Raw genomic sequence first — 24,851 nt, forward strand, 5'->3', positions numbered from 1 at the left:
CTAAGATAACTACTTTCACATCCATAAAGATAGCAGAAAAGATTTTATCCATGAACCTTGCATCAATCTTGCAACCTTTCACAATACAAGGTTTATAGAAAGACAATTAATCTAAGTTCAAATATAAGTTACTCCACAAAACTTGCCTAACTACTCCTCTTGTCATTAGAGCCTGGTCTTATGTCAGGACTAAACTGACTTTTATTCATTTTCTACTTACATTATTAAGGCCCTGTTTGCTATAATGAAACATCTCCTGTAACAGGTCCCTCTCTGGGGAAAAAGTTTGAGAAACACTAGAATGCAAAGGTGTACAATGAGTAAATAGAATTTGCAGTAATCCTGACAAGAATTTTGATATATTTATCTGCCCTTATACCCTAACAGATCTGTGATAACGGACATTTGTACATCTATCAGGGAAAAGACACTTAACCACCTTTAACCACCACCGTCTCCTGGAATAGCTGCAGTCCGGAATGTAATTCATGGAGAAGTTTTTTGCTTGGTTGTCACCAGCTTAGCATAAAAACACAGCAAAAAGCTTGCAACTGCAGTCTTGTCTTCAAGTACAAAATGTGATTAATTGGTTTGAGAGTGGCATTTACATTTACTAGGATACTGCTGTCCCAGCATTAAGATCTGCTAAATTCAAAAGTCAGGGATGGGGAGAAATTTCCTTCTAGTATCTGACGCATCTAGACGCATTCTAGTATCTAGAAAACATCCATAATCTTAGAAATCTAATAATCCTAAGAATCAATGCAGGAAAAAAACATCCAGTAGAAAACAGAGATTACTCTAACGAACTGCTATTACGAGAAACCCAGAAGAAGCTCCAGCTAAAATTGTACATGCAACTACCAAGCATAAAGCAATTTCAGAAGAGGACTGAAAAAGCAAAAACTTAGCTGACAGTAGTCTCCTAAATCTGAAGCTGAAAAGCTCTTTAAACACAAGCCTACACTGCCATTTTCCCAACAAGTAGTCAACAGTTACCTTGTCCATAAAAAAAAAGTAGTTTCCTGCTTTCTGTTTGCAGGAAGGAGCTTTGATGCTCTTTGATTTCTATCAAAAAGTATAAAGGTAACTTAATCTACATTCAGTACCCACAAATATCTAGAACTAACATTCAGTGTAGATTATTTAAATAATCACTCGAATTTAAACACAAGGTTTTCTGAAAGTCACAAAATTAATTCCTTTAGAGAATTTGTAAAACTTCTCCCAATCTATCTATTCCAACCTTAGTTTAACCAACAAAACTATAAATGCCACGATCAAATTTACCAAAATTAAATTTACAAAGGAAAAATAACAATTACTCTTCTTACAGTAGTTAATGCAAAGCAATATTTAAGTGCAGGTACCCTACTGAAGCCAGAATTATATAGAAGTCAAGTTAAGCAAAAACCTAACACTTCACAACATGAAGAGACAAAATTTAAAGTCCCTTTACTAGAGATACTTCTGACTTCAAAGAATTTGCAGTGACTGAACAAGAACAAGCAAGGGACTGCAAGAGAGAAGACTGCCTCCTGCATTTTGAATCTCCTGCTAGATTTTGAGAGTTATCTGAAAAATAGTTCAAACAAGTTACAGCTCTTCCTTTGTCTATTCATCACAGCGCACAGTTCCCAAAGCTGTGGTAGGGCTTTCACATGGAAGTGTTGAAATCTCTCATTTTTCTACTTGAAGAAAGTTTTGCTTTTTGCCAACACCCCATACGGGATGGTGAAGCACTTCAAGGAAAAGGATGACAGCACAGGAAACGAACACAGCTGATCATACCTCAGAGTGTGAATCTGTTTCAGTCCAAACAAGATTACAAGTAGATGAATGCAACATTAATAGCAGTATCACAGTAGGGGGAAAAAAGTCAGAGCACGTAGCTTCAGTGGAAAACAATTTTTTTTTTTTTTAAATTGTATTACAACAATTAAAAAAATGGAAAAGCCATCAGAGGGAAGAATATTCTAGGTAGACTGGGATTTGGACTAACAAAACTTATACTGGTCAAAAAGGTTACGTTTCCTCTCCATCACTAAACAGATGAAGCAGTAAGCATTAACAGATGTACACAATAGGCACACAATAAAGAGTGAATGAGGTCTACTGAGGAGCAAGGGGAAATGGACGTAATTTAAGAGCTGTTTACTTTGAGCATACATTATCTGGTAACCAAATATGTAACAATCAACATACAAACGAAAGCATCAAAGCACTAAACCAAAGCAGCAGTTTAAAGATGGAGTCCCGAAAACATTTAGAACTTCAGGCCTTAAGAGACCAAATTAATATAGTGTTTCTGAAGGTTACTTATCAATGCAGTTTCCCCCTCAGCTAAGATTAGTTGTAACATTCTAAGTATCATTGATATTTAATAAATACATTTACAGTCCATCAATATCCAACGAAATCAAATAGCATTCTTCATGATGAGAATTACCATAAGCGATAAGCTGCAGAGAAATAATTCACCTTCTTTCTTTAAACTCTACCAGTTTAAGCTACAGATCAACATACTACTTGCATAATGAACACCTGGATATTTTCAGCCACCCTTCAAGCCTATTTATCTTTACCACATGAACTGGCTCTTCATTTGCTGCATTTATATACCTTAAATATAACAGCTTCTCCCAAGTAGGAAAAGCTTAAGCACAGAATGACATCATCTCTCTGTTCCACTCCAAACTACAAATGGCATCGTACATAACCTTGGCATCATCCTTGACATTGAATACCTCCTTTCATTGTGCTGTCAACAAAGTCTCGTTAATACCTGCGCAGGAACTGCCTCTACCCTTCAGCTACGGAATCACTCACTCCTCCAGTCTGAATTACTGTGTATTCCTTCACCGTATCACCGCATAAGCATTCCATACAGCACCGCAAAATACAGTGACACACCCTCTGACTGCAAACACTGCATGAATGCACTCCAGAAAACAGAGTTACAAGAGATCTTGCCCACCTCTCAGAAACAGGTTGTGGTTCCATACAAATTTCTAGCCTGATTTTGCCCACCCAGTTTCTCAGCTGAAACGAAGTAATCAGAAATCCAAACCAGAAAGCTTCTTCGCTGAAGTGCTGTCCTGGTTTCAGCTGGGATATAGTTATTTTTCTTCCCAGTAGCTGGTACAGTGCTGTGTTTTGGATTTAGTATGAGAATAACGTTGATAACACACTGAAGTTTTAGTTGATGCTAAGCCAGGCTTACGCTAGTCAAGGACTTTTTCAGCTCCCATGCTGTGCCAGGCAGACAACAAGCTGGGAGGAGGCACAGCCAGGAGAGCTGGCCCACACTGGCCAAAGGGATATTCCATACCATATGGAGTCATGCTCAGTGTGTAAGTGGGGGGGAGTTGGCTGGGGGGCAGCGATCGCTGCCTGGGGCTGGGCTGTGCATGGCACTGGTTCACAGGTGGTGAGCAGTTGCATCACTTGTTTTTCCTGGGTTTTGTTTCTTTCTCACTCTCTTGTTGTTTACCTTTTCATTACAATTTATTATCATTATTAATACATTATTTCAATTGTTCAACCCATGAGTTATCTTACTTTTGCCCCTCAGATTCTCCCCCCATCCCACTGGGGGGCAAGTGAGCAAGCAGCAAGCGGCTGTGTGGTGCTTGGTTGCCAACTGGGGCTAAACTATGACAAGTGCTTTTCTAAGGAATCGCTCTTCAAAAACATGCGTTTTGTGCCTTTCTAAAAATTTTTTTTTTAAAACATCTGAGGCAGCACCTTCTACGTGTTCTTTTTAAGAAAAGAGCCTGTTACATTTCAGGGTTCATTTTTAAAATACCAAACTGTGCAGTGGTCTTAGCCATTTGCAGTGTCATCCTCTCTTTCTACAAAGCCCACAGAACTTTAATAAAAACATGAAGGAGGCAAAGCTAAGCATAGGAATAATAAAAGCTCAAGTTAACGCTGTGTACATCAAATTAGTGCAGCACCAAGCAGCAACATTCTCTTGTCCAAATGACTGTCTTTACACACTATGCATTCTTCTACAATATGAAAGTTGCATGTTGTGTGTCTGGCACATATGTCTGTAAATGAGGCAGGATTCCACTGAAATCAGGAGACTGTTTCGTACAAGATACTGAAGGTATGAAATAAGATCGTACAATAAAAATATTACATACAAACAAAGTAAATAAAGCCTGTGTACTGCTTGAGAAATACCATGTTTAAGTATAGGTACTTGCGTTCCAAGTCATAGGCAACCACATATTTTAGATGCATACTTTAAGTAAAGGCCTTCTTAATTTTTACCAACAACCCCTGAATAAACTATTCTCTATTCAGGAGACTTATGAAAAGATTATCAGCCCCATCTCTACAGAATAAATCCAGTGCCTCTTCAGTCGGGAAGTCTGACAGAACTTCACCAAACCCCACCCAAAACTGGAAGAACTACAGAAAAATGGGATCTGCCGTAGGTATGCAGGACACAGCACACATACAGGACTTCAATGAAGAGCAGACAGTTTATTGTCAGCCCATACCTGCCATCGAGTCTGCCACCTGTGGAACCCTGACATGCACAGAAATGCATTAATTAATCTTCACACATTCACTGCACTTCACGTATCCCTCTCCTGACGTGCTGCATTACACACCTCTGAAATTCTTCACCATAACTGCACTCTTCCCTATTAATAAAAAAACCTGAAAAAAGTTTACTCCACAGAACATACACTTATGTCCTTATGAAATAAAATACAGTGCAGATCCCTGAGTAGATTCCACTCTAGAATCTGATCCTTAGTTATAAAGCTTCAAATGGGATTCAGGTTGGCCATATTTTTTTATTTCAAACTCAAAATATAAAAATGTATCTTAAACAAAAGCTTTCCTGCATGAAAAAAAATTAAGGGTTTAATTTCTAAAAGCCAGAATTACATTACCACATACTTTGTGAGATAGTACCTTTTTTTTTTAATCATCACCATAAGGTCAATATTCTGTACTGTTTTTTTCCCCTGCAAGTTGTTTTACCATGACATTAGGTTTATTAATACAATTTAAAACCATTAAGTAATTTTTTGGGGTAGAAAAAGCAGTAATTAGGTTTCAAAAATCTTTACTAGACATCAGTTTTTCCAATAAATAGGTTGGTATTCTAAAACAAGAAGCCTGATGATAGCCATTAATATCTAAATGGATTTAAATCTCCATTCCCATTAAGGACACTTTCACCTAAAAGCAGTATCTCGCACATTTCTAATAGTAGTTAAAGCAGCATATTAATAGTCAAGCCATGTTGTTACTGTAGCAACAATGATTTCTGGTAGCCATTTTCTTTTCAGCTTTAACACTGTTCCAAAGCCAACAGTCCTTACTGCAATCTCTGTTTAAACCCAAAGGCGGCAAACTGCTCAGCAGCTTTCTGTCTGGCTACATGCTTCGGATACCTCCCTCTAGGCTGTCTTCGCCAGTGCAATGTACTTACCTAGAGCATTCGCTAATGCAGCATTCGATACAATTCCAGTTTACACTAATGAAAACACAACAGTAATGGCAAGTCCACTTAAAAAGCACACCACACGCACACGAAAAAGCAAACCACAAAACAACCTACATTTAGGAGACTAAACGGTTTGTAGGACACTGGCAGAGAACAACAGCGATGCAGTTCATTACTTTAACCTACAGGCTCTAAGAACACAGTCCGGAACAAGGCTACCAGGTAGCAGGGTCATAGCCTTGGCCATTGCACTGGCAGCAGCCACAGAGAACCCTTCTCAGGTCACAGATTATACAATCAAAGCAGGTGCTGTAACCAAAAGCAATTTCATAGTAGATGGACATTATCTCTGAATTTTCTGTATTTAGAAAACGTTTTAATACAAGACTAGCGCACCCATTCATTTCCAACTCCTCCGCTAAATTTCTGCAGTCTTAAAAATGACAACACCTGAAACACTTTCCTGGCTTTCTTATGACTTCAATGCAGTGTTTAAGAAAGGCTGAACCTAAAATCCTACATTTCAAAATTAGCGATTAATGACACTATTTTCATGTCTTTATTAAAAAAAAAATCTCCCTGTCCTATATCATGACAGTTTGAAAGAAAGCGGTAGTGGGAGGGCACTAATAAGAAAGTGAAATACATAACCATTTGTTAAGAGCAATGGGAGGAAACAGCAAACTGGTATTAGTGCACAAGTACCCCTTACAAAACAGGATCTTAAGTCCAGATTTAGTTCCTCACAAGTTTGTTCCAGTTGAACGGGTAGCTATGCCGGGATCACGAGCTCTAATGCCTGCTGTTGTCTGTCTAGACAGCGTTCCTGACACTTCCCGTAGACCATGGCAGGAAAGGGAAACTCCTGTTCATAGCCTCAGAATTTGCATGTGAAAATGTAAAATCTAACAAAAATTTCCTAGAGATTTCATGTGCACTTAGATATCCATAAGTATTTGTAAACCTCTGCTTATCAACTAGTAATAAATACCTCATATGTAAATTAAGCTTAAAGTGAAGGTAAGTTTATCCTCCTGAACTCTGACTTGGTGTGGCTGAGACGTTTTGTTCCGATATCCCTATGACAGCAACGTCCAGCAGAGGACAGAGTAGACACTCTGGAGTATTAGTGTCTTTAAATACCACTGCTAACTCCCAGAGAGCCTACTTGCTTATCAGAGGACTAAGCTGTCACTACAATGAACGCTCCAGTATGAAGAAAATAACCATACAAAATAATTATCTAAAAATATAAATTCCAGTACCAGCATTCTTCCTGCAATAGTTTTGTCCAAATAAAATACACATATTTTATAGAACAGGATTCAAACACTGCTATCAGATTTGTAGCGAAGCTATGAAATACTTTGCTTTCTGATTGGGTTCGGGTACATGCTTTTACTTGTAATCTATGAAAGATCTCTTTTGGGAGTCACATATACATAACCAGTAACATAGAGCCTTTCCTTCATTTTGCAGGAGCCTGCTTTTTGATGACAGAGGCTTTGGTTAAGGAGTAAAGTTAGAATACACTGTCAACACTATCACCTTGATAGCTATTGAAAATGGTTTTTAAAATAAGTAAAAATCCATTCCTCACTGAGCTACTCAGTGTCCACTCTTGGTTCGGTGGCACTTTAAGCTTCCAACATTGTCCATCACCTACATAAATAGGAAAAAACCCTATTCCCTACTTTAGATAAGCTATAGTAATGCAACACAATTAAACCAATTACGTTTTATTTTTACCTCTTTATACTAGACAGCTGCAGGTCTCACACAAAAGACAGGTTTTGGTGTTTTTTCTTCTCAACAGGAACAACCCACATCTTACAACCCAGGTTAAACTACCACACCTGGCAAGCAAACCGGGGCAAACGCCTCCACACACCTCTGAAATGTAGTTTTAGACCACTAGTTACTATTTTAAATGCTCCATCGTACCAGCATCACAACCACAGATCATCTCTCACACGACATCCATGTCTCATTAGCAAGCTCCTGTCTTCAGTCAGACAGTGTCCACAAGTTTTATTACTAACACACTTAATTCATCACCATGCAGAACTGTTTTCTATAGTATAATTTCAAAGTGTTTTGTAAAGTTACTAAGCCTTTACTCAAAAATTATTCTATGAAAAGCATTTTGCTCTGAAGCAGATATTCTCAAGATCTATCCCAAGGTCTCTCTATCCAAGTTCTGCAGTACCTTGAAGTCTACTTTCTACACTGTTTGATAAACTTCTATGGAGTCTGCATGCCAGATTGCAAGAAGGTATAGCAGGTGCTAGGCAGGCTTCGCTTCAAGGTTAGGGCTTCATTAATCCTGCTCTCTTCAAACTTGAACCCTTTAAATGCTTGTGGACTTTGTTCCACCGTTCACTTCCTTTTGCTTAGCCATCAATCCGGCAAAAGTTTTCTATCTTTGATTCTTTTACTATTTGAATTAATTCTTCCAAACACATGACAGCCAATGGACAAACTCAGTCCTTCCAACTTGTATTTTTTTTAGTAATAAAATATCTGGGATTTCAGGTGTAAGCGTGCAGTGTTTCATGCAGAGACTTACCTCTGTTCATTTGCATACACATAGTAAAGCACATAGTATTATACCGCTTTGTCACAATCTGCAAATATGTATCTTCTGGCCTAGCTTCCCCGAGCTAGCTATAATGATACACAACCAGTAAACTGAGGCAGGGCACACAGGTTCTAACAAATATATTTCAGGGTCAAAACATACCTGCCACACCACAAAACCCATTACATCACATGCATTTGGAGTTCATCGCCACCATTTTGGTCATGTGACATACACTGCTACTCATATGAAATACTGATCTCGTGATAAAAGTGCCAATGTCTCCACCATATGATGAATTACAGCAGTGAATAGCCTTGTTCTGGTGAGGAAGGCATCCTTCTGGTATGCCCCCGAAGAAGCTGTAAGCTTTTCATAAAAGCCAACACCAAAAAGCATGCCACATCGGTTATCCTCACTTGTGCATGTCCAGCCCATTGGCTGTCCTTAGGCACCTACTCTGGTGGGCTAAAAAAAATTATATATGCTTGATTTGTCAATTTTCCTGACCAAAACAGATTTCCCAATCAAACTTTCAAAAGTAGCCCAGGAAACAGAAGAGACAAGACATACTCAAAGTCTGTTTCATATGTTTAACTGGGATTACAGGGATAGCGCAAAAGAACCAGATCTGCATAGGCTAAGGTTATATACAGTCCAGAGTATAAAATAAATATATATGCAGTTGGCACAAGCCATTCACATAATGACTCCTTTTCAGAATACAGACACAAATGGCAGCTTTTTAACTGAAGCAAAGAAACCGGTATGTTTCCCATGCCTCCCCTGCACCTTAAAAGCACGTAACCCAGAGACAGAAATATTTTCTTCTAGCAAGTAAACAGCTTATGTTATTTGCACTAAGAACAAAGCTCCTTAAAACAAATGAAAGGCAGCATCTCAGATAAAGGAAACTTTGCCATTGTCTTAGACACCCACAGATAAAACCACCACCAGAATACCTCCTGCAAAGGCTTCATAAATTCACATTTGGGACTAATATGTCCCAAAAACTTAGTCACCAAAGACAGCAGAGGTTCTGTGCCTACTTTTAGGCCCATAAATAGGGTTGACTATTTGCCCACTGTCTGGCCCCAGAGCTACCACCTTAGCTCATTATTGGGAATTTTGTAAACATACAAGTTAGATTTTCAAGGTTAGCTCTGGTATTTCAAGTTTGTTTTCAGCTGGAACACTGAAGAAATTATAATCAACACTAAATGCTTAGAGGATATCCATGAATGTGAAATCTTCTGGTTTAAATGGATTAAAGGAGAGAGAGGAACTTTTCCTTAAGTTCATGGACAGCATATAGAAGCATACTTAATTAGAGCAATCCTGATAAAAATGCTCAGAACTTACTCAATTCCAACTTCATCAACTCTAAACAGCTTCAATCAAAATAAGAGCCATGAACTACTCTCCAGAACTCTTAAAAGTACAGAAAAACACATTACAACAAATTTAAGAAATAACCTGTCTTTATCCTCAGATTCACAAAACTGAAGAAAATTCAGACAAGTAAAACAGAAAGCAAAGGAAGTCACAGCACAGAATAGGCCAACTTCTCCAAAATTAGACTTCAGAATACCCTAACCAATGCTAGTCCTTAACTATATTTAAGCCTATCAGAAAATTGCTGTGAATTGATAATAATTACAGGACAATGCAATATTTGTGTCTTCAATTTTTTATGAGGCATTAGCAGTCATAAACCACTCAGATTTGTACTGAAGGCAAGACTAAAGAAAAGGTATGGGGGGTTTGGGGTGGGCCTTTTGTTGTTTTCTGGTTTGGGTTGTTGGGGTTTTTTTTACACTAATAGGGTTGTTCTACTAAAAACAAAAATGTGAATTCTCAATAGAAAAGTACTGGTAACAAATGGTAAGACTAATATCTTTGTATTCTTTCAAATAAGCTGTTGATTAACATCACACAGCTTTGGTTTTCATTTCTGAATGCTAAGATCTCCTTTAAGGTCAGGAAAAAATGCTAATAAATCTACAGCAGAAAACATGAAAAAAAGGAAAACCTCGAAAATGTAAAAACAGTGCACTTTCTCCTGCGGCAAATGACATTCCAGAAGATGACTTAAAAAACAAAGAAAAGTTAAGGTAAAACTGGTGGAATGAAAGTAAAGTCACAGAGATTACTTTGAACAAAATCACCCTGGGTCCTAGTATTAATATTACCAAGTGGGAAGATGACTTTGTTTTAAGATGACCATGGAAGCCACAACACCAGGGATCACTAATGAATCCTCCCTCCTTTATATTTACATCCTTTGACAACAGCATGTACCAGCATGCTCCAGGACCGACTTACTAGATGGACCTACAGCCAAGCTATTTGAAATGTATTAAATAGAACTTAATTTAAAACAGCACCCAACACCCTAAACACCAAAATGATCACTCTGCAGAAGGCAAACCAACCCACTTTTCTCTAAATGGCTCAACAGACAAAAACCCAACTCATGATTAACGCTCCAAATGACATGAAGGCATGTTCTGCTGGGATACCACAAGACTTCTCATGCAAAAATATAAACCCATCTCTCTAATTCCCTAATGGACACTGCTGGACTTCTGAAGAGACTACAAAACCAGGATGCCTTCACCATTTTATTAAATGTCAATACATTATCCTAATGTATTGTAATGTAATGTAATATACAGCCTTTATTTAAAACTTTGTATCTTGTTCTGTAACACAATACTCTTACAGTGGGAAACAATAAAAAGTATTTTGTCTCTATATAAATGTTTATGCAGATCTATCTGGATAAACAGGCAAAGGAACACACATAAACTATGCGCTTGCACACACAAAACACCTGCAATGATTACAGACACCCCCTCCCACTAAAACATAGCAATTTTTTTTTTTTTTTTTTAACATAAATCCTTGCTAGACTACCTCCTGCACATCACCTTCACTGCTCGCCTCTGCTAAAAGTTCACTGGATTGAAAAATGGAAGGAAATTTTTCAAGTTGTTTTTAGTGTCTAAAAGACATTTCTGAAAAAAATTATCACAGTACCTGTACAGTATTTTTAGAAATAGTGTGACACTTCAGTTATATAGGAACCTCAATAGTTTCTCCCTAGTACTATTTCTATTTTTAGGTCTCTCCCTTGTGCAGAAATATGTTATGCCTGTAAATGCACATTACTGCTGGCAAAATTGTGAAAAGCAAAAACAGTCCTACAATCGCAGTACAGTGGTAGACCTGGATAACAATTTTTTTTCCTGGACAAGCTGTTCCTCTTCCTCTCCAACCCTCACACACACCAGGAAACGAACTGGACCTCTCAGCCACCAGCACTTTCTGCCACATGTAGAGCAGCGAGAATCACAGTGAACTCACCCAGTAAGTCTGACCACAAAGAAAGTCTGGGAACAGGGGCTTGTCATTTACAAGAGCACGGCACCGAACACCAGTGAGGTACCTACCTTACTTTAAAACACTAACAAAAGGAAAGGTCTGTGAGAATCTGTGCTAGAGCAGCCAATCAGCAAGTTTACCACTTCTCATCTCAACATGTGTCACCATCACCCAATACAGTCAAGGCTTTATAAGGACACAGAAAGACAATCACCATCCCAAAGCACTTATAAGAAAACAAGTCAGACAAAACAAACTTCAGAGGTTTCCCCAAAGCAAAGATGTAGAAGAAATATACAACAGACAGCATCTACAGTCATCTTTGGTTTATGTACCACAGAGGCAACCTTTCAACCTCAGTTTCACTGGCATTTCAGTTCAGTTTGCATACTAGACATGCAAACTCTACTCCCTCCTATTCTGTAATTGCTCCAAAGCCTCCCAATTTTTTTCATCTCAGATTCCCTAGGTTAATTCACCATCACATGTCCTCCCAACTTACCTTATCCCTTTTTTTTTCTTTTGGGGAAAAAGAAACTGTGGTATGGCAGTTAAGTACCACCTAAGTAGGGGGCACTGACTGATATTTTGTTCTCAACTTCCCAGAAGATGAAAAACTGTTTTTGAAGTAACCTCAGAGTTCTATCACTCATTACAATTTGTATACGATGCAATTATTTTCATTACATACCACAGATTCTGTTTTTAAGTGTTGCTCAGGAGTAGAAAAGATTAGGTGATTTCACTGATGGCAATACAAACACTAAGGAAAAAGGAAGCAGAAGAGGACAGAGTATCCACTTCACTGTAGGAGAGAGCTGGCCAAAGCCAGCTGCAGAACTGTCACTTCCCACTCCCTGTGACAGCATATACAGTCAAAACTTTCTCATGGAAGACGCACTCCTAACAACTACAGTATTAAAACAACAAAAAGCAGCACATCTTTGTGAAGAAAAAAGTTCTTTATATTGGAACTTTTAAGGCAAATGCCAACCTCTGTTGAAAGTATAATTTCTAATCTAAGCCAATTTACAGTAACAACAACAAAAAGCTTTTGGGAAAAAATAATCCCCTTCTCTCCCTTCCCCACCAGTTACCACAGGGGATGACAGAAATGTAGCATCGTTGGTGAAGGCTCCTAAGAACATGCATAAGAACAGTTTCTTTGCAAACAAAATAATCATAAATACAACAAACACTTCTATAACATACAATCACTGTTTTAGCGGTTGGCAGCCTAATTTTAGGCTATAAATTCTATGAAGTTCCTACCTCTCCTGACTGAAAGAGATTATTTTGGAAAACTATGTTAATATTGGAGACTGTTTCTGAAACTCTACCACCACAGAACTGCAGCATGTGCCTGCATTTGAAGATGCAGAAGGGTATCAGCAACAACACTGCAAACATTAACCGCTTTTTCAAAAAGTAGTTGTCAAGAATTAAATTAAGTAGATAGTGTTCCTAGGAGAGCTGAGTGAAATCAGAAACAAATAGCAGAAATATTCAGAGGGCAGCCACTCGAGAAGACAAAAGCTGGAGTTTAAAAAACAATAAGGCGGCAAGCTACCAACCAGAGCACACAGAAGAGAAGTAAAACAAACCCCCAACAAACCATAACCACCACCCATCACCCCGCCGACTGCTGCCCGACAAGAAACAGATACCTATCACTTCCTACCAGCAGCAGCAAGGAGCTGTTTCAGAGCTGCCATGCTTCTGAAGCAGATGTAAGCAATGGCTTTCCAAAAGCAGTCCCCCGACCTCCTGTCGTATACCTTTGTGGGAAAGCTTGGGTGGAAAACTCATCCCTGTCCCTATCAAAGAGCCACAACAGGAAGGTAGATGGGATAAGGCACAACTCATACTATCAATGCACCAAATTATTATTATTCTGTAAAGATGCAGGCAGGAGGGATTCCTTACTACTTTCCAATATCACAATGAGAACATTTGTTAATGAATTCCTCATTTCTTTCATTGAAGCTAAAAAAGGACCCATCAGGTAAAAGCCTGTAAATAAAGGTAAATTATACAAGACCTTGCACCTTGTTCTGCTTGTGTTCCACTGCTTTGTAGTGGAAAGTATTTTTACAAGGGAGTACTAACAGTTGGCCCAGAAAACAGGAAAAAATTACAATGATCTTGACCCCTGTCTTCAGCTACAATTGGGCAAATCAATAAGGCACCTGTAATTCCTTCCACCTCAGCTGCTTTGTGCAGACTGTAACATTATCAAGCGCTCATTTAAAGCGAGCAGAATATAATAATTCAAAATAATGTCCCCTTATAAAAAAAAAGAGATCTGATTACAAATATCTCAGACTGCAACTTCCACCTCTTATTTTCACTCAGAAAAGAATAAGACTGTACTCCAAACAGTCTCCAAAACTCCCAAGGCTTTTATAAGGACGGCAAGTATCTGACTTGCAACATTAAGCATACTGAAAATAGTAACTACACACAAACAATAGGCCTGAAATATTCCAAAGCCCAGCAATCTGACCTTTATTCTGATTTGAGCACAAGCTTCGCATACTCTGGGTTGTTTCAAGAAATACTGAATTACTAAATGTCCCATCATCCTCCAGCTAGTCGACTATATGTAAGATTAACATTTGTTGATTGATATTGAGGGCTTAACTAAAGATTTACCATTTCCAATAGCTGATTTAGTCACACCTGAAACCAGCAATTCTCACACCGAGAGTATCACAGTTACATCTACTGGAGTGAGAGTTCTCTGTACTACCAAGTTTGCTCAGAAATATTAAGTCTGTTAATATTTAGCGTAACTAAACCAAAAACTGCCTACTCACTGTGAAGCCACTGTCTCCCCCCCTTTAACCTCACTGGCAACGTAAGGGCATTGCTGCAACAGTTTATCAATGTAACAGCTGCTGCATACAGTTGAACAGTGTCAGAAATGCAGCACAACAGGATACTCATTTTAGTTTGGATTATTTTATTTCCTTACTTTTAAACTTTAAAGAGCTTGCCCTCCTCACACCACATAGGAATGAATGCCACAGAATTCGGGGTAGACTTTGTACCAAGATGAATACTCATGACACTGCATCGCGTACTGGGGAACGTGACCGATCCCGTGACTATCATCCTCTTTTCAACTTTTTGAAAACCTACACATTAGAAGTTTATGCAAACTCATTACAAGGTCTTTACTGACAGACAGCTGTGATTTGAGCATTGAATTACCTCTCGCAGTGTTACAGCATCGCTGTACTGTAGAGATGCACTGTATTTGTGTCCATTTTTACACAACCGGGGAAGCCAAACTGATCATTTCACACCCTCACCTTTCAAAAAGCCTTCCTACAGCTCTGTGAACACCATGGGTGTGGCTTTTTTTATCATCAGGGCTTGTGTGAACTATTAACTAACACAAGTGTTTGTTTAAGGGACACAATGTATAACAGGCATGAAAGTTTATCTGCTTTTTTTTTAATTAGGCACGAAAAGGGTATTTTTTCATTATAAACCAACCACATGAAATCCTTTAACCCAGATAGCCCAGCAGTATCTTTATGCGTATCAGCCAGAATGACCAACATCCACAACTTCCTTGGGTAACTTAACCTCTTTTTCCAGTAGCTATATGAAGTTTGCACCTACACTAAAAAAAAAGCAGCAAGGAAAAATATTAATTATCAAAAATCAGCTCAAGAAGATCAGTGAATGTATTTTAAGAGAAGCCAAACTTGTTTCAGTTTATTTCACCAGGGATTTCTTTACACTCTGAAGTTGGGCAGACACTATTTTCACCTGCAGGAAACGGTCTTTGGAGGCTCTGCCAACTTAAACCAGTCTCAAAGTCAATTTAAGTGAGTGCAACATTGCTCAGATATAACCCAATTTTCTTAAATTATTTTCCTCCCAATCTCTGAATACATAACACAGCATAGTCACAATCCAGAGCAGAGCAAACTAATTCAATTTGGCTTAAAATAACTGAAACACTAGAGTAGTGCATTTGGTATTAGAATAACGGAATAAAACAAGTATTTTAAAGCAGTCCCCTAACAGCCACATCAGTTGAACTTCACTGAAGTCAAACAGTTGTTTGAAAATGTAAAAGCAGGAGGGAAGTGAGTTATCAACCAACCAAACTAACGCAGCCAATCAGGAACTGTTCAAGGACCTTTAATTCAAACCCATGTCAGGTGAAACTACACAGCCAGCGACACACTGGTCTGTATTTTTTCCAGTTTTAAGTTCTCAGATCTTTTGAAAGCTGGTAAAGTCTGAAAGTGTTTGAAATTAATAACTGTGTGTGAGCACGTGTGTGTTCTATCACTACAGAGGATTTTATTCCCTTTTCAGTTGCATTTTTCTTGAGAAGGGACTTCAGTAGGCTTGAATAAAAAAAGAAGTGTACATGCTAGTAGGTTCTGCTAATCTTGCAAGTATAAGCACAAAGTATTCCACAAGAAATTCCACTGGCAACCCTTGAATTCAGTGTCCATATTGAAATTCAGCCTGCAATGTTATTTTAAAGTGGAAGGCATTGCCACTATTGTTTAACATCCTGTTTATTCAATTGCAGATGCTCCTGTTTCAGTCAATTGTGGCTGTACTAAATAACCTCACAAGGATGCTCTAAGTGATCAGTGCCTTTTCCTCCCACTGGCCAGGTCACCTGTTGAGATCAAGACAGCAGGTATTATTATCTTTTAGCATTCACTCAGGAACTCTCACACCCACTTTCCTAGGCATATTCCTTCTAGTGCTGCTCAGTAGATGCTGGACTTCATGAAACTTAGAAAAAAAAGTCATAGTAGTATACCTTTGCTCTGATTTTGTTGCAATGGTATTTGCTAAAGATTGTTTTCATCTAAAAAATACCATACAGATTAGAGAAAACAAAATAAATCTATAAAAAGAAGGTTCTTTGGTAACATAAACTGTAACTTTTTTCCTCATGTTCCTTGGGTAAATTTTTTTTTAAATTTGAATGAATGCTAGACATCTGAAGAAACTATTTTAACACAATATTTTTGAGGGTTATTAATTTCAATTCTGGCTGTAATTCCTGTATAACTCTGCACCACATCCCTCTGCAGTTACATTAGACAGGTTTGCAACATCAGCTTTGATTATAAGTCAGTGTAATAGGATTGTCACACTGCACTGCTCCTCTGTGCACTCTACTTAAACTCCTCTCCAGTAAGAAAACTGCTGCATTTTCTCTGCATCTAAGTGACCCACTAAAAGCTTCTCCACATCCATTTTGCATTGGCTAATCGCTCCATTCACTGCCCTCAAATCACCTGCCTTGCACAAGTCAGGTAGTGAAGAATCCTACGCAGAAGAATCATATTAATTTACCAAAACTCTGAAGCATTTCACTTTTAACTGTGAGGAATCTTCTCTTTACAGACTTGTTGTATAATTTAAGTGAAAAATTATTTTGCAACTTGTATTAAAAAAATGAATGTATTGCACAAGCTTCTCACTAAAAGGTATGACTCTATGGTGAAATTCTAGAGATGCTTATCAGCCTCTTAAGATTATTTGGCCCATGTGTTAATTCATTAATCTATACAACATGAAAATGGCTTCTTATTCTAAAATCTGGTGCACATTCATTCCCCATATGCGTCTGAAAGCTAAGTTCCATGACACAATCTTCATAATTAAATTATGTGCTAGAAAAGGGGGGGGGGGGAGGAAACAGAATATCACTGCAAATGAGATTTTGCTTAAAGGGCCAGAGTTGTACAACACTGGTGGGATCCTATTTTGATATACCACGCTTGTTTTTCATTACTACCGTGACTTGTCAGTTTACAGCCCACACTACCCTAACATGAGTATTTCCAAAACTCTAAAGGTTACATATAAGCCATAAGAAGAAAGAAAACTTTCTAGATTTCAGATAAATTACAGCAGTCAAAATGATGCTCGTCACTACAACCTGATATAACGCAAACTTTGTCAGAGAAGCCGCCAGAGCCTGAAGCAGCTAGGAGCCCCAACACACGACTTCGGTACCTGAACTGTTAACTTTTCCTTCCCTGCTGCAAGGCGCCGGGGCCCCGGGAGCCCCGCGCTCCGCAGGCAGCGGCGCTGCCCTCGGCACACGGGGCAGCCCGGCCGGCCCCAGGGCGGGCCACGAACCCGCCAGCCCTTTGTAACAACACCCTACGCTTCAGAGCCGCCCCGCTTCGTGCCAAGGAGGCCAAGGGGAGGGAGGGAAGGAGGGAGGGGATCGCGCGTTACCCCTGCCCCAGGACAGGCAGCCTTTTGCGGGCCGGCCGTGCGTGGCGACCCGCCCCGGGGAGGCGATAAGCGGCGAAGCGGCGAGCAGCGGAGCGCGGGTCGGCCCAGTGGGACCCGCCGGGGCGGGCGGCGGGCGCGGACCGACGGCTGGCGAAGCACACCCCCCCCCCCCCCCCCACGGGTGACCCCGGCCACCCCCCGAGCGCCGGCCCCCTCCCCTCCCGGCGCGAGGATTACCTGGCTCCCCGCGCCCTAGGCCCCGCCGCGGCGGCACCGGGCTGCCCAGCTCCTCCGCGCCTGGCAATGGCGGCGGCCCCGCTCCCCCCTCCCCGCTCCGCGCTCACTGGCTGCGCCGCTTCATGTGACCGAACAAAACCCTCCTCGGCGCAGCCCTTTGTGTCCGGCCCGGCCGGGGCACCGGGGAGGCCGCTCGCCGGCTGCGGGGAGTGGGCGAGGGACGACGGCAAGAGGCGACGAGGAAGGTCGGGGAGGGGAGCGCCTCGCCCGCCCCGCCTTCCCTCCGTCCACCCCACAGCCGCCGCCACCGCCGCCGCCTCAGCCCGGCCACTTACCGCGGCGCGGGCGGCTGCGGCCGAGTCGCGGTGCCGCACCAGGTCGGAGGCGGCCGCCATGTTCCCCGATGCGGCAGGATGGAGGCAGAGCCGCCCTCCCCGCCAACCGCCACTAGGGCGGCCGGCTCGGCTCGCCTCAGATCGCCTCAGCCCGCGCAGCGCCGCGCCCGCCTCAGCCCGCGCCGCCCCCGCCCCGCCGCGCGCGCCCCCTCCCCTCCCGGCGCGGGGGGAGGGGGTGAGCGGGGGAGGGTATTAAAAAAAAAAAAAAAACACATAACGGGAAACTCACGGGCTCGCCGGGGTGTGCGTCACGCCGGGGTTACGTCCTGCGCGCGGCGTCATGACGTCATCGCGCAAGCTTCCCGGCTCCGCGCGCCGCCGCACACACAGACATACATACATACATACAGGCGGCCCCACACGCACGCGCCCTCCCCGGGGGAGGGGGAGGGGCGGAGCGCAGCGCGCATGCGTGCGGCCTTCCCGCGCCGGCCCGCCCCAGCCCACTCCTGCGGGAGGGGGCAACGCGCACACACGCCCCCCCCCCTTCCCGCCGGTGGCAGGTGCGCGTTTGTTACCGTCGCGCGCCGGGCGGGAAGGCGGGAGTCCCGTCCCCACACGCCGCCCCCCTCACCCCTCCCACGGCGGGGCCCCCGGGGCGGAAAGGAAATGCCGCCCGCAGGCGGGAGGGCGGTTTCCTCGCAGACCTTCCCTCAGAAGGCAGAGCGCCAGCGCGGCCGCCCCTCACCTGCGCCAGGGCGCGCAGCGCGCCCGGGAGCGGGAGGCCGCGGTGTCGGTGGCTCGGCGGTGCCTTTCCCACAGAAAGTGGGAAACTGGGTCAAGTGCTGCAGGAGCCGAGCGAAGGCGCTCGCCGCGGCAGCGAGGGAGGCTGGCTCCTGCGACAAGCCACGGCGGGCGAACCCAGCGAGGGGGAAGAGGAAACCTGAGAGGAGGCGGCCCGGGGAGTGTCGGTTCGCTCGGGAGGGCGGGAAGCTGTGAGGTGACACCGAGAAAGTAGAAACATTCGGTGCCTTTTTTTCTTCAGATCAGTGCTTCTGGCGGCAGACCCCGATTCGAAAGGGTAGAGGTTCAGGGGACAATAGAAAATGCATGAAGTAGAGACTGCTTAGATAAATTACATTTTTTTTTTCCCCATCAGATTTGCTAGGCCCAGAGGATTTCACACTAGAGTGAGGAGTTGATTAAGGCAATGTTCGAGGTGCGAGCAGTCATCACTGTGAGCTCATGAAGACAACTGAGATTTCAGGAGAGAGGAAAAGGAAAAACACAGCACATATAATTCAAAAGGGGGGAATAGGTAGTGCCAAGAACTGTCAATCATTCCAGCCTCTATTCCCCGACAAGTATTGAAGCAAATAATCACACATCTTTAAGTACATGGTAGCTAATGAAGTGGTAAGTTACAGCCAACATGGATTTGTCAAGAAAATCATATCAAGCCACACTCATCCCATGCTGTGACAGTGTAATGGGCCTTGGATGGGAGTAGTGGTAGATCTGTTATGGCTTAACTTAAAGTAAGGTTTTTGACACCATCTACAGAGCTCTCAATTGAGCAAGTAAAAGACATAATGAAATGACTCTGCAGTGGTGCAAAACTACATCAGCAACACTTCACTGTGAAAAACAGCAGGATGTAGCAAATAATGTTCTTCGGAGGTGGGTATGTCCTGAGTTTGGTACCAAGCCTAATTACACGAATGACAGAGTGCGGTTTACATTGATTGGATTTGCCAACAATGCCAAACCGGCAGAGCTGGAAGCACGTTGCAGGACAAGAAAAGAATTCAAAATACTCTTGACAAACTGGTTGCAGAAATAGATGCAACTGAATAAATACAAGTGCCAACTTCAACATTTATGTAGGAAAGTAACAATTGCACAATTACAAGACTGAGAACAGATTAATAAACACCAGGTCTTCAGACAAGGGGTTGGGGATCAGAGTAGATCACAAACTGAACATGCGTCAACAATGTCACACCGTTGTGAAAAAAGCTGCAAGTACAGAGCTATGTGTAAACAGAACTGTCATATCTAGGACATAGGAAGAAATTCTGCTCATATTTAATACTGGTAAAGCCTCAGCTGTAATACTGTGCTCAGATTTGGGATCTGCGTTTCAAGAAAAAGTTCTTTCAAGAAAGGCCAGTAGAAGGGAGTAGAGGGAAGAGGAAAAAAAATGAAATTTTTTAAAAGACATGACCCTAATTGAAAAGAGGAATGCTTGAGACTTTTTATTTTTAGTCTAGGGAAGGAAAGGCTATGGGGATAAAAATACATTGTTCACTAAATCTGCTACAGAGAGGGGAAAAATTAACGGTTTCAAACCACACTGAAAGAAATTTAGGTTAGACATTAGGAAGAGTTTTACTATGATATGGATAAATAAAATCGGTGTCTATTCTCTAGATGGTTCTGGAAACTTCATTAATATTTTTTAAGACTAAGTTAAATATCCATAAGAAAAGGTTAGAAGCATTTGACTCTGCTGCAGAGTAATGGAGGCGGACGAGGCAATCATTGTTTTCATCATTTCCTGTAACGGCAGTGACTATCCAGATATCTGTTCTGATCCTATTTTTTTTCCTGACAGAAATGAATCCCAGAGACATTTAAGCATTTAATGTGTTGGTGTGATCTTAGGCACAGGTGTAGATATCCCCTTTGGGAGCCTTTGTCATGTTACATTCTGTAGAGCTGTGTGGCAACATATGTCACATGCTCAGCTAATTTGCTAATTTATAAACTTCATATACCACTATAAATTCCACGTTTAAAAATAATGTGTGTGTTAGTGATCGTGTCATAGTGTGAATCAAGGCTTTTGCTTTTCTTTGGCTTTTTTTTTTTCATGCTATCAGAGATTAATTTTCCCCAGAAATCATTAAATTTGGGGGTTTCTCTGGAGCTTGCCAGTTAGGAGAAGGCAGTGTGAATGGTTTATGTTATGGGACTGAGACCCACCAAACTCATCTCATTAGAGATGACTAAAAGGCCATTAAATAGGCCAATTTTTAATCTCCACTGAGTTAGACTGAATTCAAACTGATAGCCCACAGGCAAAAGGCTATGAATTTCATTAACAGTACCCTAAAGCGCTCAGTCCCCTAATGAGTGCTAATGTTATTCTTCTGAGAATTAAGCTTGTTTTCTGAAAAAGATACATTTATAAAATCAAGTTCTGATATTTTGGAGCACGTATGGACAGTTTTCCACCGCTCTTAAAGAGAAGAAACATTACCATCTCGTGCGATCCACGTAAGATTCTCAGTCATAGGTGCTCCATGCTAACCAAAATACAAACAAAAAAATGGAAAAGCAAATATTAATACTACCCTTATGCTTCTTGCTGAATATTATCTATTTTATTGGACCCAATTATTTTAAGGTCATCACACTTACTTATGTGGATTTTGTCCCCTAGCAGATCATTTAAGCAACAGCAATTCTTGCTTCAATTCTGCAATTAATAGTTGAAGGAAAACACTAAATTCTATAAAAGCACTAACTGATAGAATATGCAGTATTTTATTGTATTTCACAACTATTTGTGAACAAGTGAAATGGTTAGTGTAAGGAAACCTGAACTTTAGTACTAATACTGACAGATCTCATGATTTTATTAAGAATTTAAAGATATCTAGCACTTTGTTTAATGCCTCAGCTTGCTACTTGAGCTGAAAGGCTCAATAGCATAAGCAATAGCGGACCCTCTAAAAAATGCTTATGAGCCACTCAATCTGTGGATCCAAAGAAAAATCCACATTTGGTGTGAATTGGTGGAGGGCATAACTGCAACGTGCGGCAAACGAGCATGCCCAGTTGCGGCAGAACTCTCGGTCTGAGTTCTGATTGCACCGGCTTTGCCACTTATGCTTACAGTACGTGAAAAGTAATAGACGATCTTAAAGGTCACACGTTGGATTAAGAAGATTTGAGAAATACACACAAAATGAGGCAAACTTGGGATTGTGCCTGTGCATGAAGTAGAAATGTTAGGACCGGCCCCCGATGAGGCACTCTAAGATCAGTGAAGGAACGTGTGCAGCCAGTGAAGGACCACACTATACGATTCTTGAAAATTTAGCCCAGGTATTGCACAGCTGGCTTTTTGCTTCCAGGAATTCTGGCTGTGTCCTGTATTATTTCTCCACCAATGCGGACAAGGCCTAATAATGGTTAAAACAGCATTTGAAAACCTCTTGAGAGAAGGTTGCTACCTGGGTTCCTCTTGGACTTCAAAATGGTTATAAAAAGCTTAAACCAAGGCAGGCTTTTTCATGTTAGCAGCACAATATGATTAACTGAAACCAATTTAGAAACTCTTTCTCCGTATAAACATTTTGGTAGCTGAAACTGCAGAGGGAGAGTTGGAGCAGGTCTAAGCTGAAGCATTTTGAATGAAAAAAGATTGCAGATGCCTCCTTGTAACACACAGAGCAAAATCCCAAATGCCTGGAGGGAAAAACTTTTTAATGATAATTTCTTACATTTATATAGCACCTTTTATTCCCCAGGACCCCAAGCACTTCATTAACTCTATGCAAAAACCTTCACCATGGAAATACAGCCACTATATGCATCATTCTTTGAAAATTTCATTTTCAGTTGACACATTTCTTTCAATAACAAAATACTCTGCTTATCCTGTATATAGCCACCAAAACCAACCACAGATAAAAGAGTAAACGATACAGTTTTGAGCTGTAGAACCATTTAAGCCTGTGTGATTTTCAAAATAGTAAGGCGCTCGTGTAATGGATACCTTGCATTTATCCCATCCATTTCCCCTCTCCATTTACTACTTTGATCTCATCTTTATACTGCAGCCTTTGGTAGAATATTTTGTCTTGTATAACATTTTCAAAATTGAAATGATCCTTGATGCCTGAATTTCAGACAAAAATGGGGTTTATGGGAAAAAATAACATCTTGTATTAAATCCACTACTATAAATTGAAAAAGCAGAGAAGCCTTTGAGTACCCAAGACATAATGCTTCTTTTTTTCAGCTAAGATGGTTGTTCTAAGAAAATACCTTACATTCACCTATAGCGTTTGTCTTGTCTTTGCCCTTAGACTCTCATAACTACAAAAACAAGGCCCCGGAAACATCCTGGGAAAGATATCTGTGTGTTAGTGCTCACCTTGCCTCAGAGTTTTTCTTTTCATTCTACGGAGAGGTTTCCAGTTTCTTAGCCTTTCCTACAAACATATAGTACTCGTTTCACCAATATCGACAAATTTAGGAACTCAATGTACCGGTTGTTTCAACAAACAGTAATTAACATTATTTCCATTGAAATTTTAGAAGAACTAATGACAGAATGAATTAGCACAGTTCGATTTATTTCAACATTGTAGAAATTGGAAGTGGGAAAATTACTTTTCTTGACTTTTTTTCTGGTGTTTGAGCTGTTGATTCGTGTTTTGTTGGCTTGCTTGTTTCACAGCCTCTTTTGAAATACAGTTGTCAACGTTAATTAAAGAGGACTGTCTAGTCTTGTCTATTTTTCAGACAGAACAAAAAATGTATTTTATTCATAATATAAATCTAGTCTCTGCTACAAATCAAGATATTCGAGTCATCTCTGTCAGTATCAATTACACTTTTAGGATTGCCAGTAAAACAGTAAGAGGGCGGTGAGAATGTATAGGTAAACTTATACATCATTAAAACCTATGGCTCTCTTAACAGTAATCCCAAGGTAAGGTTAGTCCTGAAATAAAATATTTTGGAAGGGAAAGATATTTAGAAACCCCACCTAGGGAAATATTAATGCTTGCCAGTGTTTGTTGCCTCCAAAACTGTCGTACTGGTACAAGCATGGAAAAGATTTCCCACATTCCATAACAAAGACAACTGCACTCTGTTTTCCCTTTGCAAGGCTTCTGTCCGTAGGCACCCGTACGAAAACACGGCGCCTGTTGCTCGGACCTGCTCCCCTTGGCTGGGCCTGCGCTAGCAACTACAAACCAGCTTTTGTCAGGAGGGCAGCAGCTCCGTACCCAGCCTCCCACAGGCGTCTCCTGTTTCCAGTCTCACCACTGAGGAGCGTTATTGTCATCTGCCACCGCTGGGAGAGGAGCAGTTGCTGGGGCAGTGTGTCTGCCTGGCACCGGAGGCTCCATTCTTAGCTGCTCCTCAGGTACCGCCGTAAGAAACGCTCTTGAGTCACAAATCCTGGATTAATTATCCATACTAATTACTTCACCTTGGCCTTTTTGCTTATTTTCTTTCATCTTGTGTTATTCTAATTCACACACACACACAAACACACCCCCCGTTAAAAAGATGGTAGTTAAGCCTACACCTTTGTTCCCTTCAGGAGGATCTGCCATCTCTGTTCTCATGTCCGACTTAACTGAGCTCAAGTCTTGCAGAATTCAAAGATCACAAGAAAGCAGATTAGTGTTGGAAAATACCACCTTATATTATAGCACTGACCTTCTTAAAAACAACAATGTATTGCCTTGGAGGGTTGCCATTTGCATCACGCACAGGAAATATTAATACATGAAAATATGCTATGAGCAGCAAAACCATAACAAATTTCTTCCTGAGTCTGTTG

General features: G+C 41.1%; 1 protein-coding gene across 11 annotated transcripts in view; it reads right to left on the minus strand.

The window, feature by feature from the left end:
- Positions 1-24,851, minus strand: part of ZNF644 (zinc finger protein 644) — a 78,317-nt gene that overhangs the window by 33,614 nt on the left and 19,852 nt on the right. For 4 of the 11 annotated variants that reach the window (XM_064455484.1, XM_064455481.1, XM_064455478.1 and 1 more), the window contains exon 1: positions 18,257-18,480. The exons of 2 other annotated variants lie outside the window; for them this stretch is intronic. The gene's annotated coding sequence lies outside the window, so the exon portion shown is untranslated. Of the gene's footprint in view, positions 1-17,921; positions 18,014-18,256; positions 18,481-18,545; positions 18,674-24,851 lie in introns of those variants that run through there. 5 more of the 11 variants (XM_064455483.1, XM_064455479.1, XM_064455475.1 and 2 more) reach the window with 4 other exon arrangements.

This window comes from Phalacrocorax carbo, chromosome 6 (genome assembly GCF_963921805.1).
Source record: "Phalacrocorax carbo chromosome 6, bPhaCar2.1, whole genome shotgun sequence".
NCBI lineage: Eukaryota > Metazoa > Chordata > Aves > Suliformes > Phalacrocoracidae > Phalacrocorax > Phalacrocorax carbo.